This window comes from Nicotiana tabacum, chromosome 7, assembly GCF_000715075.1.
Source record: "Nicotiana tabacum cultivar K326 chromosome 7, ASM71507v2, whole genome shotgun sequence".
NCBI classification, from domain to species: Eukaryota; Viridiplantae; Streptophyta; class Magnoliopsida; order Solanales; family Solanaceae; genus Nicotiana; species Nicotiana tabacum.
The window spans coordinates 125,013,186-125,029,572 of NC_134086.1; the positions used below are offsets into that span (position 1 = coordinate 125,013,186).

At 34.4% G+C, this 16,387-nt stretch overlaps 1 non-coding gene across 1 annotated transcript; it reads right to left on the minus strand.

Annotated features, from left to right (window-relative positions):
• Positions 1 to 10,925: 10,925 nt before the first annotated feature.
• On the minus strand, positions 10,926 to 10,998 carry TRNAF-GAA (transfer RNA phenylalanine (anticodon GAA)). The gene has a single exon. It is a non-coding gene; the product is annotated as a tRNA-Phe (tRNA).
• Between the last annotated feature and the right edge of the window lie 5,389 nt (positions 10,999 to 16,387).

Below are 16,387 nucleotides of genomic sequence, written 5' to 3' on the forward strand. Positions count from 1 at the left end.
AAATATGCCTTTACGAATTTAGGGGTAATGATATAGGAAGAGCGCAACCACTCATTAAAAGCGTTTCTATAGTATTTGTTTGGAACGAGTGGAGTATGATGTTGAGCATGATTATGCAATAATTAAAAAAAATATGTTGACATGTATTTGCACGTACATCAGTTTTATAATTTAAAGCAACAATAAAGAAGGAAACAAAGAAGATATGTTAGTTTTGCAGTTGAAAAAGAAATTAAATGCTTAAAGAAATTTAAACAAGTAATTGCACATAAGGGAGATACAAATTCACAAGAACAATCTGAAATGGTAAAAGCCTAAATTTCCCCAGCAGAGTCGCCAAGCTGTCGCGCCCCCCTTTTTCTCCCTTCCGTCGGAGATGAGTTTTCGGGTTTTGACATTCATGGGGTGTAATGACTCATTTCTCTTTTGGGAATTAGGTATTTTGAAGATTCGCCACCTAACAATTTTAAGGTGTGTTAGGGCACCTATAAGGTTCAACTACAACTATGTTTGATAACCAGAGATAGGGTAAGGGCTTGAAATTATCCCAAGAGGAAGGTGTTATGCACCCCTCAGGATCCACTAGTGTGGTTCCCGGCCAGATAGTTTTTGTGAATTGGTGCAATTAGCAAGTAATCAAATAAGGCTCAAGTAAGAGGGGATTTAAGTTAAACACACAAGTGCAAACAATTATTGAAAGGCAGGGTTTTGAAAAGAGTTATAATCTAAACATGCTTGTAAATGTAAAAGGGGTCCTAGATTTGTTTGTAATATGGATCACCTCAATGCAATACCTGGTATGACACTCCCCAAAAGAGGGGATACACGTGGTATTAGCGCACCGATCATCATGTCCATATCTAGCCTTCCCACCCCGTGAAAGTATTAAAGCGCGGATTGGTCTCGACCTCTATTGCATTCTATTACCCGTCCCATTTCTATCAGTCCCGGAGGAATTTAGGACTACTATTCCTATAAGAAGGAGGTTTCAGGCTGACTCTTAGGTTTCAAAGGTAAAAAGGCTAAGGTGACATACAAAAACACGTAGGACTGCATTTAAAGGGGAAACATGTAAGCAATTAGAAGGCTCATGTATACCTCCACAAATAATGCATATAAATAGCACGACTTAGACACAATTAAGGTCTGAATTTAAAAGACTAAAGCAGGGTGTTTGAGTTATTGAAGCAGAACCAAATTCATTACATAACTCAGATAAGAAGTCTGAATCAGGCTTGCATGTTGGTTGTAGCAGTTGCTATTTAAATAGAGGCAGTTTCAATTTCATTTGAATTATTACCTAAGGCTTGCCTAGGAGTGTGATAGCGATGTCTTATGGGCATGCTGATTATGGATGCAATAAAGCAGTAAACAAATTTTAAACAGGCTATTTGGACCCTATATGCATGCTTCCTAGTGCACAGGGATGCAGAATGACATTTATGCAGAATCCTAAGCAGGATTTCTATATGCACCAATATTTAAACATGATTCCCAAAATATGCAAAGATGACACGTTTGTTAATGTTGTTTAGCCTAAAACATGATCTCTAAGTGTGCAGGGCAGTAGGAACATGATTGCAGAAACACTGGTTATTAACACATTTAGCGCAGGAATCTCTAAGTGATATGCTAGTGAAGTAACGTTCTGAAAATAGTAATTGTAAATCCTAAGGAACAAGATCTCTAATGCATGAGATGCGTCTTAAGCATGGATTCTATTACGCAAGTAAGAATATAAATCTAATATCATGCTTTCTACCCTTTTGATAGCTAAAACATGCATATTTCCCATCACTTTTCACTAGCCAACCCCATAATTGTTTACAAATTATTACAGACCAAATGATTGAATCACAAAAGTGTAAGAATAAAAATTTACAACCAAAGGAAGCCTGATCTTGACTTCCTCTCCGAGTTATGTAATGACCACTTCAATGCCAATATTAATCCAAAACCTTTCTCATATTTGGGTGTGTCAGAGTTCCCTAAGGACCTCAAGGGATCCCGAGTAGTGCTCACACCCAGACTTGCATAGCCAAACAGAGTAAGTGAAGTGTGGAAAGGCCAGCTCATGTGTGTCCAAGTTTAGATGGAGCTCAAGGGTACCAAGGCAAGGCTCACACAAGAGGGACAGAACCTAGATTCTAAAAGTATGGTGAAGGTACAGAACACATGTTGAAAGGGATTTGTTTGAAAAGTTGGACTGATGGTCCATTTTGAAAGCAATCAGTAACAGGATTGTTTGAAATCAATAATAGTAAATGAAACTCAAAACTCAGTAGTCACACAAAGGGGTCAAGGGACTTGGGGACACACAGACATTTGTTTGTAAACACATAACCCCAGTATGGGTCTTCGTTTTGACATGCACAACAACAATTGATGCTGGCATAGTCACAAACCAGCCTAAAGAACACAAACACATAGAGGGGATATGGGGGTTTGGGATTCATAAGACAACAAGTATACAGTAAGTGACTGACACACCATGACTTGGAACACATGTAGGGGAGTGCATTAATCTAAAGGGGAAGGGGATACATTATAACATGCTGGTAATGTATCTTGACTGCAGAACCACAGGCAGAAATAGACAAGAATGAGAGAAATTGGAACAATTAGAAACATGTTGTTGTTGAAATTTTTAAAATTAACTAGGACATACCAGTAGAGAAAAGCAAGGTGCAGAAAGGTAAAGCAAGAAGGATTCCACAGTCTAGCCTTGGCTTTCACCCGTCTAGATAAAGTAGTAATACAAGTAGTAGTAAAGAAAGAGCGAGTTTTTGAGTGAGTGAGTGTGTTTTTGAACTCAATTATTCGTGTGTTTAAAGAAAAGAGTAAAGAATAAGGTAACAAGTAAGGTTTCATTACAGACATGGAAATAATCACAATCAAAATCAATTAACACAAGTACTTCCCTTTAATCAAGGGATTACTGCTTAAACGGAAACTAACAGGGTTAATTAAGGAAAGAAATAAGTTTGAGACAGATTGATTCTTGCCATATAAGGGGGTAGTAAAAGTATAAGGTAAATATTTGAGTCTAAATACAAAATGTACTTAATTTTGGGAAAGGATTCAAGGTAAAACATCACAGTAACTAAGGGAAGGGAATCAATCAATTTAAACAAAAATGAGTAAAAACAAATTTGGGTTTATAAGGGAACCTTTTGCAATCAGTCGTAACATTGAGAAAATCAAGATCAATCAAGAAAGAAACATGATTCTGCACTTTGCCATATAAATAGAGAATGATGAACAAAAGCGTCAGACATGCAAGGCCAATCATATTGCCAAAAGAAGCAACACAAACATACAGTAGTAGCAGGAGTAAGCTAGGATTCAATGGTAAAGAGATCTACTCGAAGCATAGTAGTCAACAGAGTCGAGTAGTCAAGTAGAATCAAAAGCGAAGAAAACATAGTAACTAGTAAAGGAGATCAACACAACAAAGGTCTTTAAACCTATAGCAATAAGTGAAGAAAAGATTTATAAGGAATTATGGTTCATACAATAGTCGAGTTGAAAAGGTAAAAATTCAGAATTAGATAAGTCAAACAAGGAACAGGGATTCAAATACAAAGAACTTAATCGAAACAAGTGTACACACAGACAAACAAAGGCATCTTTAGAACTCGGATAAAACCAAAACACTTAGGGTTTTTAACACGAGGAACCATATGGAAGAAAAAAAATATAAGCAAATCGTTTAAACATAGTAAAACATCACTGGAAATCGGAGAAAAGATCTTTTGAAAAGAGTCTAAGAAACCCTAATTTGAAAACGAAGAGTCACTTTGAAAGAAAATCGAAAAACCTTTTGGAAATCATCAAGAAGTTCATAACGTATACATATCTAAGACAGATATGAAAGAAAAATCAAAAAGCTCTTAAAGCTAGGGTTTCAGAGAACCCAGAGAAAGTGAGAAAGACTTTGAAAAGTTACCGATTTAGCCGGAAAAGTCAAGGATCTGACTTGAACAACCATGGATGGCCGGAAAAAGGCCATAGGTGGAAGTTGAACCAAGACTGGACTAGATCCTTTTGAGATCTGTCCATGGAACCATAAAAATAGGTAACCAGTAGACATAGGAGACGAGTACATGCCTCAAACCGCTATGGGAGTCCATGGATTAGGTAGGAATTGAAAGGGATTAGGGGAATTTGGGTGACGGCGGCTAGGGTTTAGGTGAAGTTGCAGAGAGAGTCTGAGAGGAGAGGGATTCAAGGGCGGCGGGTGGTGAGAAATGAATTAGGTTAAGGGATCATTTGGGTTTAATTATGGAAGGGTGAATGGTGGTCGTTGATCTGAATGATCAACGGCCTAGATTAAAAGGGTCGGTGGGGAATCCGGGTTTGGGTAGGGTTAAAATTGGGCTAAGGTCAGGTTTAATTTGGAATTGGGCTGGGGAATTGGGGTTCAATTTAGGCCAAAATTTAAATACAACTGGGCTGTTATTTAAATAGCCAATTTTCCCTTTTTTTTAAATTATAAAAATAGTAAACGATTTCTAAAAACTAAATTAAAAGGGCTAAAATGATTTATAACACATAATTAATAATTTAAAAATATAAACCTCAATTTTATGAATATAAGACACAATTAAACCATAAAATGGTTAATATTGCAATTATGTGCAATTTAGCCTTAAAAATACTAAATAAAATTGTAAAAATACGTGAAAATTATTTTTGGCATATTTTGGCATAAATATAGAAATACCATAAATGAATCATCAAAATACTGATTTTGGAAATATTTATTGAGATTTTATGGATAAAAGAGGGAAAAATAAATCAATTTAAACATTTAAAAATTATAAAAAAATAATAAAATATTTGGACATGCTTATGTATGCCTTTATATGCTATTTTGAAGTTATTTTACATATTGAAAATATATAGGGAGAAATTGGGTATCAACAATATTAATGTTTTTTTATTAAATTGCAGGTTCATCCCGAGTAATATTACTACGAGGATAATCACCAAAGCCACCAGAAAGCTTTATGATGGCCCTTATGCGACTTGGAGTGAATTTCCATTCTCGCTGAAGGAGCAAATCTTCAATCAATTTAAGGTATAAATATTCTTTTAAGCAGTATAATTATTTATATTTATGATATTTCCATATAATATTTAATTTTTGAAATACAGAGCAAGTGTGTATGGGAACACCGCTATAGCGCGTAAGTGGCTGCTAATTTTCATCACAAAGCTCGCAAGCGGTTGTCGCATAGTTTCTCCAAGCTAGAAAGTTGAACCAGAAGCCTGACTGGTTGCTTCAGAATTTATGGAAGGATTTGCAAAGGCAATGGCTTACCGCAAAGTTCTTAGAGAAGAGCGAAAAAGAAAAGAAACCTCGTGCATCTGAGAAGGGAGGATCCTTGCACACTGGAGGTGCAATCAGCCTAGGGACAATAAAAAGAAGATTGGTACGTAATTGGTTAATTTATTTTAATTTTCAAAGTATATCTATTCTGTTTATTAACTAAAATTTATGAGTTTTCAGGAAAAGAAGTTGGGGCGTCCAATGAACCAAGATGAGCTATTCAATGAGACTCATATTGTAAAGAGAAAAAAAAGACGGTTTAAGAAAATTGGGTCGAGGGCCGAGCCTCGACTGTACATGTAAGTTTTCACTTTTTATTAAGTATTTTGATTTACTTTATATAAATTTTGAAATACTAATTCAATGTAATTTTTCTTATATGGTCACTTCACAGCTTACATGGAGGAATTCATACGCAGTTAGCCACCTAATGAGTCGGGCGAGCTAATCTAACCTTCGGACGAGGATGCTGAAAGAATGTGGACGAAGGCTACTGGCGGTTCAAAATGGGGGAAGGTATACGGGCTTCCTACTAAGAAATTGCATCGCTATAAGTGTGGAATGCAAGGAATGGGGACTTCCTCGCAAGGCGAGCAACTTAATGGGGAGAGCCTCTCCGTTATGCGGGAGACTGTAACAAAGCTCACATCCGAGCTAGAAGCGGCCAAGGAAAGCGAAAAGCTTAGAGATGCTCAGTACATTGGCATGCAAGCTCAGTACCAGGGCATGCAAGAGCAGCTCAAATTTCTCCTAGCTTCTGGAGGTTTTCCAATTCCCCGGTCTCGTGAGTCATCGCCAGAGGCTCGACTTGGACGTGAGCGTTCCTTCCGTCCTCCCCGTGCTCGTTCCTCCCGTCCTCCCCGTGATCGTTTTTCCCGTCCTCGACAAGTAGACCCTTCTGTATACCGTCTTGGTGATGAAAGTTCATCAGACGGTGATGATAATGATATTGTACAAAACACTCCCTAACTTTTATATATTTTGAACTAGACAAATAGAATCGGTTTTGAACTAGGTGTAATAAGCGTTAACTTAGTTTAATTTGTTAGTTCTATTGAACTTTAATTTATTGGTTTTAATGTGTTTTTTGAATTGTGTTGTTGTTGTGGTGGTGGTGGCATTGTTGTTGTGGTGGTGGTGGTGGTGTTGGGTTCTTGTGGAGATTTTGGTATTGAAATTGTAGTTTATGAATTGAATTATATTGTTATTTAGGGAATTCGGTATGCTGGAAGGTGGTGTAGCTGCCAAAACAGGCAGTTTCTGCCAAAATTATACCCAAAAAAGCGACCAACTTTGGTCGCTTTTCTATTTAAAAAAAAAATATTTTCTGGGCAATAGTGACCAAGATTGGTCGCTAATTAACCCAGATTTCCTAAAAAGCGACCAACTTTGGTTGCTATTCTAATAAAAAAATCTGGAAATTAGCGACCAATTTTGGTCACTTATGTTTGAAAAAAAATAAAATTCTTGAAATAAGCGACCAATTTTGGTCGCTATTTTCCAGATTTTAAAATATAATATTTGGTTTATAGACCAAAGTTGGTCGCTATATTTTGAATAATATTAAATAAATAAAAAATATAATTTAAATATAGAGACCAACTTTGGTCACTAAATTTATATTATTAAAATATTAAAGCGACCAAAGTTGGTCGGTATATTGTTTACCCGGAATATTTGGTCCTTTTACCTTAGAGGCCAAAGTTAGTGATCAATTTTGGTCTCTAAGGTAAAGCGACCAAGCCAGTTTGGACGTTTTTTGGTCGCTTTGTGACTTGTAAGCGACCAACTTTGGTCGCTTTTTGTGATCGTTTTTTTTCGAATTTCTAGTAGTGGAAAGTGGACAAGTAAAATTAAAAATTTATTTTTAGAATAGTAAACAAGTAAAAGTGAACAAAGGAGTACTATTATGATGCTCGTAAAACCAAGGCATAGGATCATTAGGCCAAAAAAAAAGACAATATTTTTGGTTGGACAAAATTGAAAATAACAAATAATTGAGGTGGAATCCAATATCCCAAGGACTTTAAGTAATGATATATTATGATCTTACGCCTATGATATGATAACATTCATGTCACTTCATTACTTCATTTAATAAAAATGAAGAAAAATCAAAATCATTCATCTTTGGAAGGCTGTCGATCAGTTGAAAGATGCTAACCAACTTTTACATCATTAAATGATGATTAAATTAAGTTATCTTTAAGCAAATAAATTATGATAGTAATAAGTAAAAAATCAATCATGTCTTATAATTTATTTAAGGCGAGCGAGTTTAATGCTTCCATGATTTGGAGTCATTACACTAGTGAATCAATTTATTATTGAATAACTCTATCGTTTCTTTTATACCTTGGAATGTAGCGTCCTTCATTCTATAACTGTAATTTTCTGAATTATTATTTCAATTTAGTAATTTAGTTTAATGCAAGTACTAAACCGAAAAGGCATGAGTCATTCAGCCACTATAAAAACATGCCACTTTCATGTTTCAGTTGACTTGTACCATTTTAATTATTGCAGTTTAAATAGTAAAAAGAATAGTAATAATACTCACAGAATATACATGCGTCCACTTTTAATATTCGTTTGGGAAAAGAAACAAAAAAACAGATAGTAAATATATTTTTAAAGAATCATAAGGGTAGAGTGCTGCTTTATGGAGTATCCAATTGATACAATATTCCATTCTCACACCTCTTTCTTTCTTTACCCCTACCATGAGCCGTCGATATTGTTAGATGCTTTTTGTTTTATTATTTTAATTCTATTTCACAACAAATCTGCCACCTATTGGATATGAAATGCCCGAAGTGGTTCTTCTTGATCACTGGAAAACTTCGACAAGATAGGAATCAATTATTTTCAGTTATTCCTTTGTTTGAAGTGCATCTGGAGTGTTATTGTATTAAAGGACCCCTAATTGCACCTCAAGTAATGTATTAATCATAGACGGATTCAGGATATGGGTGCATGTCACTGTACTTAATACAAACCGATCACTAATCGAGAAAATTGAATTAGGATGTACTATATATCGGTTCAAGCGTTTTGAATTAATTTGATACAGTTTCATTTTGAATTAATTTGGTTCGCTTTACAAAATATTTTATGGATAAATAAATACGTGATAACCACACAGAAAATATTTCATGCTTTATCGAAACCAAGAAAAAAATGACATTATGTGGTTTATCATATTTAGATAAGAATTTTGAAACCTAAAAAAAGAAAACGATAGCAAATACATAATTTAACTAAATAATAAAAATGGGATTGTACAAAGAGAGAAAAGATAAAGATGAAGAAATCAAAGAAATTTCCATCGAAAAAAAAAGAAGAAAAGAGAAAAAAAGGAAAAAGGGAACAAGTAGGGCAAGAGGGGGATAAGGATACAGTGTTCATACTCTGAGTTGCTTAAATTCAATAAGAATAGTAGGAATAGTAGGATCCAACAGGAGCTTGCCTTGGAATGGAGTGAGGAAGAGGAAAATACCATCTGTTGGATTCAATATTGGGCCTAATATGGGGAAAAGTTTCTCTTGGACCATGGCACCTCGGCCATTTAGTGATTTTTTGGATGCCACTGAACTTTTATATCCAAAGTGGGCTTAAAATACCATTAAATGATTCCGAGAACCACCCTCTTTTGCAGTCGTACCTTATATTTGTACCAACTTTTAAGCCTTTCCTTTCCCTTAAGAAGAGCGCTAGTACTTCTACTCCTCTTGTAGTTTCAAGCACAAATCAAGAAATCAAACCAAATACCTTGCAAGTAGAAAAGAAGAAATTAGAAGGAGAAATAGTGAGAAAAGAAATATTTGTTATCAAATACAGGATTAGCCCTGAAGGGTTTATATGTTCTAAAGACTCAAAAGATAATGTCAAGAAAGTAGCTGAAAATGCCAACAACAGTAATGGGGAATCTGGCGAGAAGAATGCTACTATTTTTGTACCAATACCGTTGAGGAGGAGGAGTTCAAGTTGTACAATCACAGTTGCATGAAGTTGTTTCACCTTAAAGCGAAAACTTCATGCTAATGTAGCATGAAGTTATTTCATGTTGAAGCTAAAACTTCATGTTAATATAGCATGAAGTTGTTTCGCGTTGAAGCTAAAACTTCATACTAATGCATGCTGAAGTTATTTATCCTGTAGTCTACAGTTTTGTCATGAGTTTTATCCGAAACTTTAGTCTAAAGATGCTAAAGTTATTTAGTTAATTTGCTAAAACTTCAGTTTAAACATGCAGAAGTTATTTAGTTCATTTGTGAAAATATTAGACTAAACATGCTTAAGCTTTTTAATTTATTTGCTAAAACTTATACTAAACATGCTTAAGTTTTTGTCTTGCAGTATGCAATCTTCTAATGAGTTTTTGCTAATGCATGCTAAAGTAATTTAGTTCATTTGCTAAAATTTCTGACTAAACATGCTTAAGTTATTTAGTTCATTTGCCAAAACTTCAAACTAAACATACTTAAGTTATTTAGTTCATTTGCTAAAATTTCACACTAAACATGTTTAAGTTTTTTAGTTCATTTGCTAAAACTTCAGACTAAACATGCTTAGGTTTTTTGTTCATTTGCTAAAACATTAGATTAAACGTGCTTAAGTTTTTTAGTTGATTTGCTAAAACTTCACACTAAACATGTTTATGTTTTTGTCTTGCAGTATGTAATTTTCTAATGAGTTTTTGCTAATGCAAGCTGAAGTTATTTAGTTCATTTACTAAAACTTCAGACAAAACATGCTGAAGTTATTTAGTTCATTTACTAAAATTTCAGACTAAACATACTTAAGTTTTTTAGTTCATTAGCTAAAACTTCAGACTACACATGCTTAAGTTTTTGTTTGGCAGTATGTAATTTTCTAAAGACTTTTTGCTAATGCATGCTAAAGTTATTTAGTTCATTTGCCAAAACATGCTGAATTTTTGTGCCGCAGTCTACAGTTTTGTCCTGAGTTTTATCCGAAACATCAGTCTAAGCAAGCTGAAGTTTTTTAGTTCATTTGCTAAAACTTCAGCGTAAACATGCTTAAGTTTTTGTCCTGTAGTTTGTCAGTAGTTTTTTAATTAGAGAAGGGCAAAATCATCTTTTTAAAATGTTTTTAACAAAAAAACGGGTACAGATGCTAACGGAAAAACAAAATGGGTATAAGTTAAAAGGAAGGACACCCTTTGCAATGTCTACCTTTTTTACATAGATTGATACCAATTATAATGTTGAAAATTGGAAACAAACCACACGGTCACAACGGTTCGTCGAAAAATTACATCGTATATATAGGTAAAATATTACGTTTTAGAGGTATATAAAATATTTCCAAATTTGAACACTTGGAAAAATTCCTAGTTTTGCTATAGGGGAACCCTTAATGCATGCGATATTGTACTCCACGCCTCTGCAGTTGCACTAAATTGCGTCATCCAAAGATTCCAAACCTTTTTAATTAGTGACCAAATTGCTTTTTAGCAACCATTACACTTTTCTTTGGCGTTCTCTCGTTGGTTAACCAAAATGATTGCATAAGCACCTGAAAATGAAAGGGCTAAGAAATCTGGAGGATGGACAAAGTAAAAGAATGCGGTGAACGTGGATCGAACACGTGACCTTCAGATCTTCAGTCTGACGCTCTCCCAACTGAGCTATCCCCGCTACTTGTTCTTAGATTGCACATGGTCTTTATTGATCCTTAGTTTTTGCGCTCCCCTATTCAGTTGGGCAATTAACCCAGTTAACCTTGTAGGGAATATGATATAAGAGCAGTAAGATGAAATATTCTAATAATATTAGAGAGGTTATTTGATGGAGAAAATATTTATTTTTTTTGAATTAATATTAAAATTTGGTGTTTTTCCATCTTTCGTTTCAAATCATTCTATTTTCTACTTTTTCATCGAGATGGTCAGGTATCATCATAACTCGAATAATCGAACTTGACTATTGAGATACTAGAGTAAAAGATTTTTAAATATATGTTAAAGCTGATATCATCTAGCAGCTGAGTACAACCAAAATGAAAAAGACACCCTTTATATCACACCAGGATTTGCTGCAAGCAGGACCACACAAAGGTTCTATTCTGAACCTAGTTGCAGCAAATCCTGGGTTTGCTATGTCTATGAAAGAGTTCTTAGGGCGTTTTGAATTATTATTTTTTAAAGCTTCGTATTCACATAAATTTTGCGTCAACAGTTTACAATGTATATTATAATATTATACAATAGACTACTTTATTTATATGACATGATATTATACTTCTAAAAGAAAGAAAATTATTTCTACAGTTTTGACTTTTGTTTGAAAAAAAGGGAAGTATTACTTTACTGCGTGAGAATGATGATTTCAGAAATATTACTAGTACTAGTGTGTAGGGTGGACATCAGTCGGTTCGGTTCGATTATGAATATTATAGGTTTAGTATATCGGTTATCGGGTATCGGTTAATCGGATATCGATCATTATCGGTTTACCCGATAAGATAACTCAATCTAGAGTTAAGCAAAAAAGAGAAGACAATTCATTGGAGTTAAGCAAAAAGAGAAGAATTCACATATAATATATTAAAGACTTACGCTAGGAGTAACTAGTAAGGTCCGTGAAGAATAAAGATGAAGCAACTGAAGAGTGCGGTTGAGAAAGAATACGAGAGAATGAACTGAAGCCCTAGCATTTGTATATACTTAAGGGGAAAGTCGTAATTTTATTAATTCTTATTGGGTTATCGGTTAACCTATTAACAAAATTGGCAAACCGAGGCCCGAACCGATAACCCAATAGTAAAAAAATTCTAAACTGTTATCGAACCGTTAACCCAATAACCCGATACCGATAACCCAATAAACAATTAACATTTCAGATTATTGGTTTTACCCGATATATCCAGATACATGCCCAGTCCTACTAGTATATCAAAAAGATTTCTTTATCCAAACTAGTTGGGACAGGTAAATACTCCAAATAATCCAAAGTGCAAGACCCATAATTACAATCTAATACTGATCATTCCATTCAAGTGAAGTGCGTAAAACTAAAAGAAAATTAAACATGCAGTACTTAGTAATTAACAACTTGTTCGGATGGTTGTTATGTATCATGCATGTATCGTATCGTATCGTATAGTATAGTATAGTATAGTATTGTATTGTATTGTATTGTATTGTATTGTATTATACTGTATTGTTTAGATGTATACAATGTTTGGAGAGATTGTATTGTTTGCCGTCGTTTTATGATATCATGCACCAAGAATATGAAGAATAAACTTGCAATATTATAAAGAAAATATAAGGTAGAGGTAATATGATTATATAAAAAGATAGGATAAAGAATAAAATAAGATTACAGTCAACCCTCTTTATAATAGCCTTGTTTGTTCAATATTTTTTGGATGTTATAGTGAAGTGTTGTTATAGAAGACATATATTATAACATAACATAAAGATCAGTTCTGAGAAAAACTTGGCTTTTATAGTGAATATTGAATGCAAGATGCGAGAAAAAAATAAGGAAACGACACGACCATACCAAATCGGTCGTTCCATAAAGTGACATTTTTCGTTGTTATAGAACGACGAATTTAAACGAGACGATACAATAAAATTTAAGTAATAATAAAAACAAACATTTTATTTAAAGTAACAATACGATACAATATAAAGAAACAAGCTGTAAAATTAAGTACAATGCATAAAGTAAATACTAAGATTTCCTAAGCTAAATGAAGGTACCCTGATTTTGTTTTCATGATAGACAACATTTTTCCAACAGACAAAAGCCTATACACAACAGAAGGCAGACCACAGTAATAGCGACAATCACAAGTTCAATAACGGCAAAAACCTCATCGCGGGTTTTGCTTAATCGGCCGTGACCATGATGATGACACCCATAATAATAATAATTACAATGAACAAAGTCATCCTTCATTCCAAGAAGCTCTTCTTTAAATTCATTGGAATTAGTTAATAATGTGGTAATAATATTATTATTGGGGGATATTGGTGGTTGTGACGTCGGAGGAGCTGATGATAGGAGTAGTTTTCTGGTGGAGACGGCAGTGGAAGAAAAAGCTACTAGTATGATTAAAGGTAGTATTATGAGAAGAGAAGAGGGAATTATGGTTTTAGTTGCCATTATTTTGTTGCAAAAGCGCTAGGAAGAAAATTGAAAGAAACAATGAAAAACTTGCAGCCCATCGTAGAGGAGACAACAATGTATAGGTTGTTTTTTTCCATTATTAGGATAATTTCCTTCTTTCCCTTTTCCTTTTGTTTTTCGGATTCCTATTCCTTGAAAGCCTATGAAACTAAAATTAGTGTAAATATGGTAATCTAAATACACAAGTATACCAAAAAAAAATAAACGAAAGTATACGGACTTCAACTAACTAAATTCAAACAGATTGACTTCCTACTTCATATCACTAGTAACAATTCAATTTGTGATATGCTAAATTTGTTAAATGATTATGTGAAAAATCTTTCGTAACATACATAAACTTGTATATATTAATAATTGGAGAATCAAATAGCTTATTTTTTTTTATAGTTTTGAAAAATAATATTTAATAATTAGAGAATCAAATAGTTTATTCTATGATAGTTTTGAAATATAATATCTAAATATTTTTAACTGTATATTTTGATGGATAGTCTTTATGAAAATTGCACGGGGCGACCAAAAACTAATTAATATTAGTAAGCAATTATAGTAAAAATTGCACGGGGCGCCCTATTTGGTCGCCCCCATTTAACCTATACCTATTTTTTTTAAAGTTTTAATTTGTACTCAGTTTTTAAACAACTTCAGCCCCTTTCTCCTCCTTCGTTTTCTTCTTCTTCTTCTTCTATTAATAACTGAAAGGCACTATGATTAATTTTCTAATACTACCACCATCTTAAGAGAAATTTTCATTATGGTTTTAACATTGGCATGTTTACCGAAGTGCCTTTTTTTGGAGATGATATTAAATGTCATTTTACAATTTTGTACTCTGAAATCTCTTCTTAAATTCATATTCTTACCTGTTTGGACCGACGAATTTTGCCTTACGTATTCCACATTCACTATGTAAATCCACTATACTTGTTTGGTTTTATATTTAAAAAAATTAGATGTAAAATACAAACTCAAATTATAGATCAAATGGTTTGTCATTTGGAACGTGGAATCCAAGTCCATTCCTACCAATATGTGTTTGGTCTTGGAAGTTACACTACAAGGGAAGGAAAAGAGGGAAAACTAACACTACAAGGTGTTGTGTACCAGTGAATATTCTGTTTTAACTTGTAAGTTTCATTCTATTAACAACTTAAGCTTCGCCATTTATATTTCACTCTTCCTTCAAAATGTTACTTCAGCTTATATAGTGCTGAAGTTTTTATAAATGAACTAAATAATTTCAGCATCTTCTGCTGAAGTTTTTGAAAAAGCTTATCCAAGACAAAAAAAAACTTAAGCTTATTTAGTGCTGAAGTTTTTACAAATGAACTAAATAACTTCAGCATCTTCTGCTGAAATTTTTGAAAAAGCTTATCCAGGACAAAAAAAACTTAAGCTTATTTAGTGCTGAAGTTTTTACAAATGAACTAAATAACTTCAGCATTTTCTGCTGAAGTTTTTGAAAAAGCTTTATGACAAAACTAATGAATCCAGGACAAAAACACTTCAGCTATTTTAGTGCTTAAGTTTTTACAAATGAACTAAATAACTTCAGCATCTTATCCAGGACAAAAAAACCCTTCATCACTGCCTTTGCTACTTCGGACTCGTCTACTAGAATGCTGAAGTTTTGCGTGATTGCCTTTGCTACTTCAGCTCAGTATGTTGAAGTGACGCAAAAAGGTGGGTACGCTTGTATTTTTTTTTGCAAAACAGGCACAAGTTAAAACGTGACCCAAAAAACGGGTATAGATACAAATCCCCCTATATATATATATACACACACACACTTTACTACCAAAAGAAATTAATAAATTAAAGACGATATGAATGTTACGACCTGGATTTCCAGCCCTCGGGAGGCGTGATGACGTCTACTAATATGAGCTAGACAAGCTGACTGTTTGAACAAATTACCTTTTTACCCATTTTATATTCGCTAACAATTATGAAGCAATAACGTGTAGACAGCGGAATTTACAATAAGCCGAAGAAATGCAGTAAACTATCTGAAATATGTATCTAATACAACTGTTTGAGCATCGACTACCCAGAACTAGTGTCACAGTTTCACAGACAGTCTAAGAATACTACATACAAAGTCTGAAAGATAAAAGATACACTGTTTCCGAAATAAGTAGATGAAACAGGAATAAGGGATAGAGGGAGACGCCAGGGCCTGTGGACGCCTGCAGGACTACCTTGGATCTCCGTGTGGACTGAAGGCAGCCACCTGATCTACGGTCCAAAAACTGCTGCTCCGGGATCTGCACACAGTGCAGAGTGTAGTATCAGCACAACCGACCCCATGTGCTGGTAAGTGCCTAGCCTAACCTCGGCAAAGTAGAGACGAGGCTAGGACCAGACTACCAATTAAACTTGTGCAATTTAACTCTATACAACGGAAAAGAAGAACAGTAATATACAGTCAAGTATGGCAGGGGAAGCACGCTGCGGGGAAACTATCACTTAAAAATAGAAAGACAATAGGTAATTAAAAGGAACAACATATCTTAGATATCAACAAAGAATCAGGAATCAATAAGTGCACGACATCACCCTTCGTGCTTTTACTCTCGTCCTCACCAAGCAATCAAGTAATGAAAATGTGCACGGCATCACCCTTCGTGCTTTTACTCTCGTCCTCACCATATAATCAATATAATCGGCACGAAATTGTACATCGTGCGGCACGGCATCACCCTTCGTGCTTTAACACTCTCTCACCAAAACAATACACGGCATCACCCTTCGTGCTTTAACACTCTTCCTCACCCAACCAACAATCACAAACAATAGGGTAAGGAATAAATGAAATTACAATAAGAATCCCGGCAAGGGAACAATAGTTCAACAATCAAGTCCCGGCAAGGGAACAACA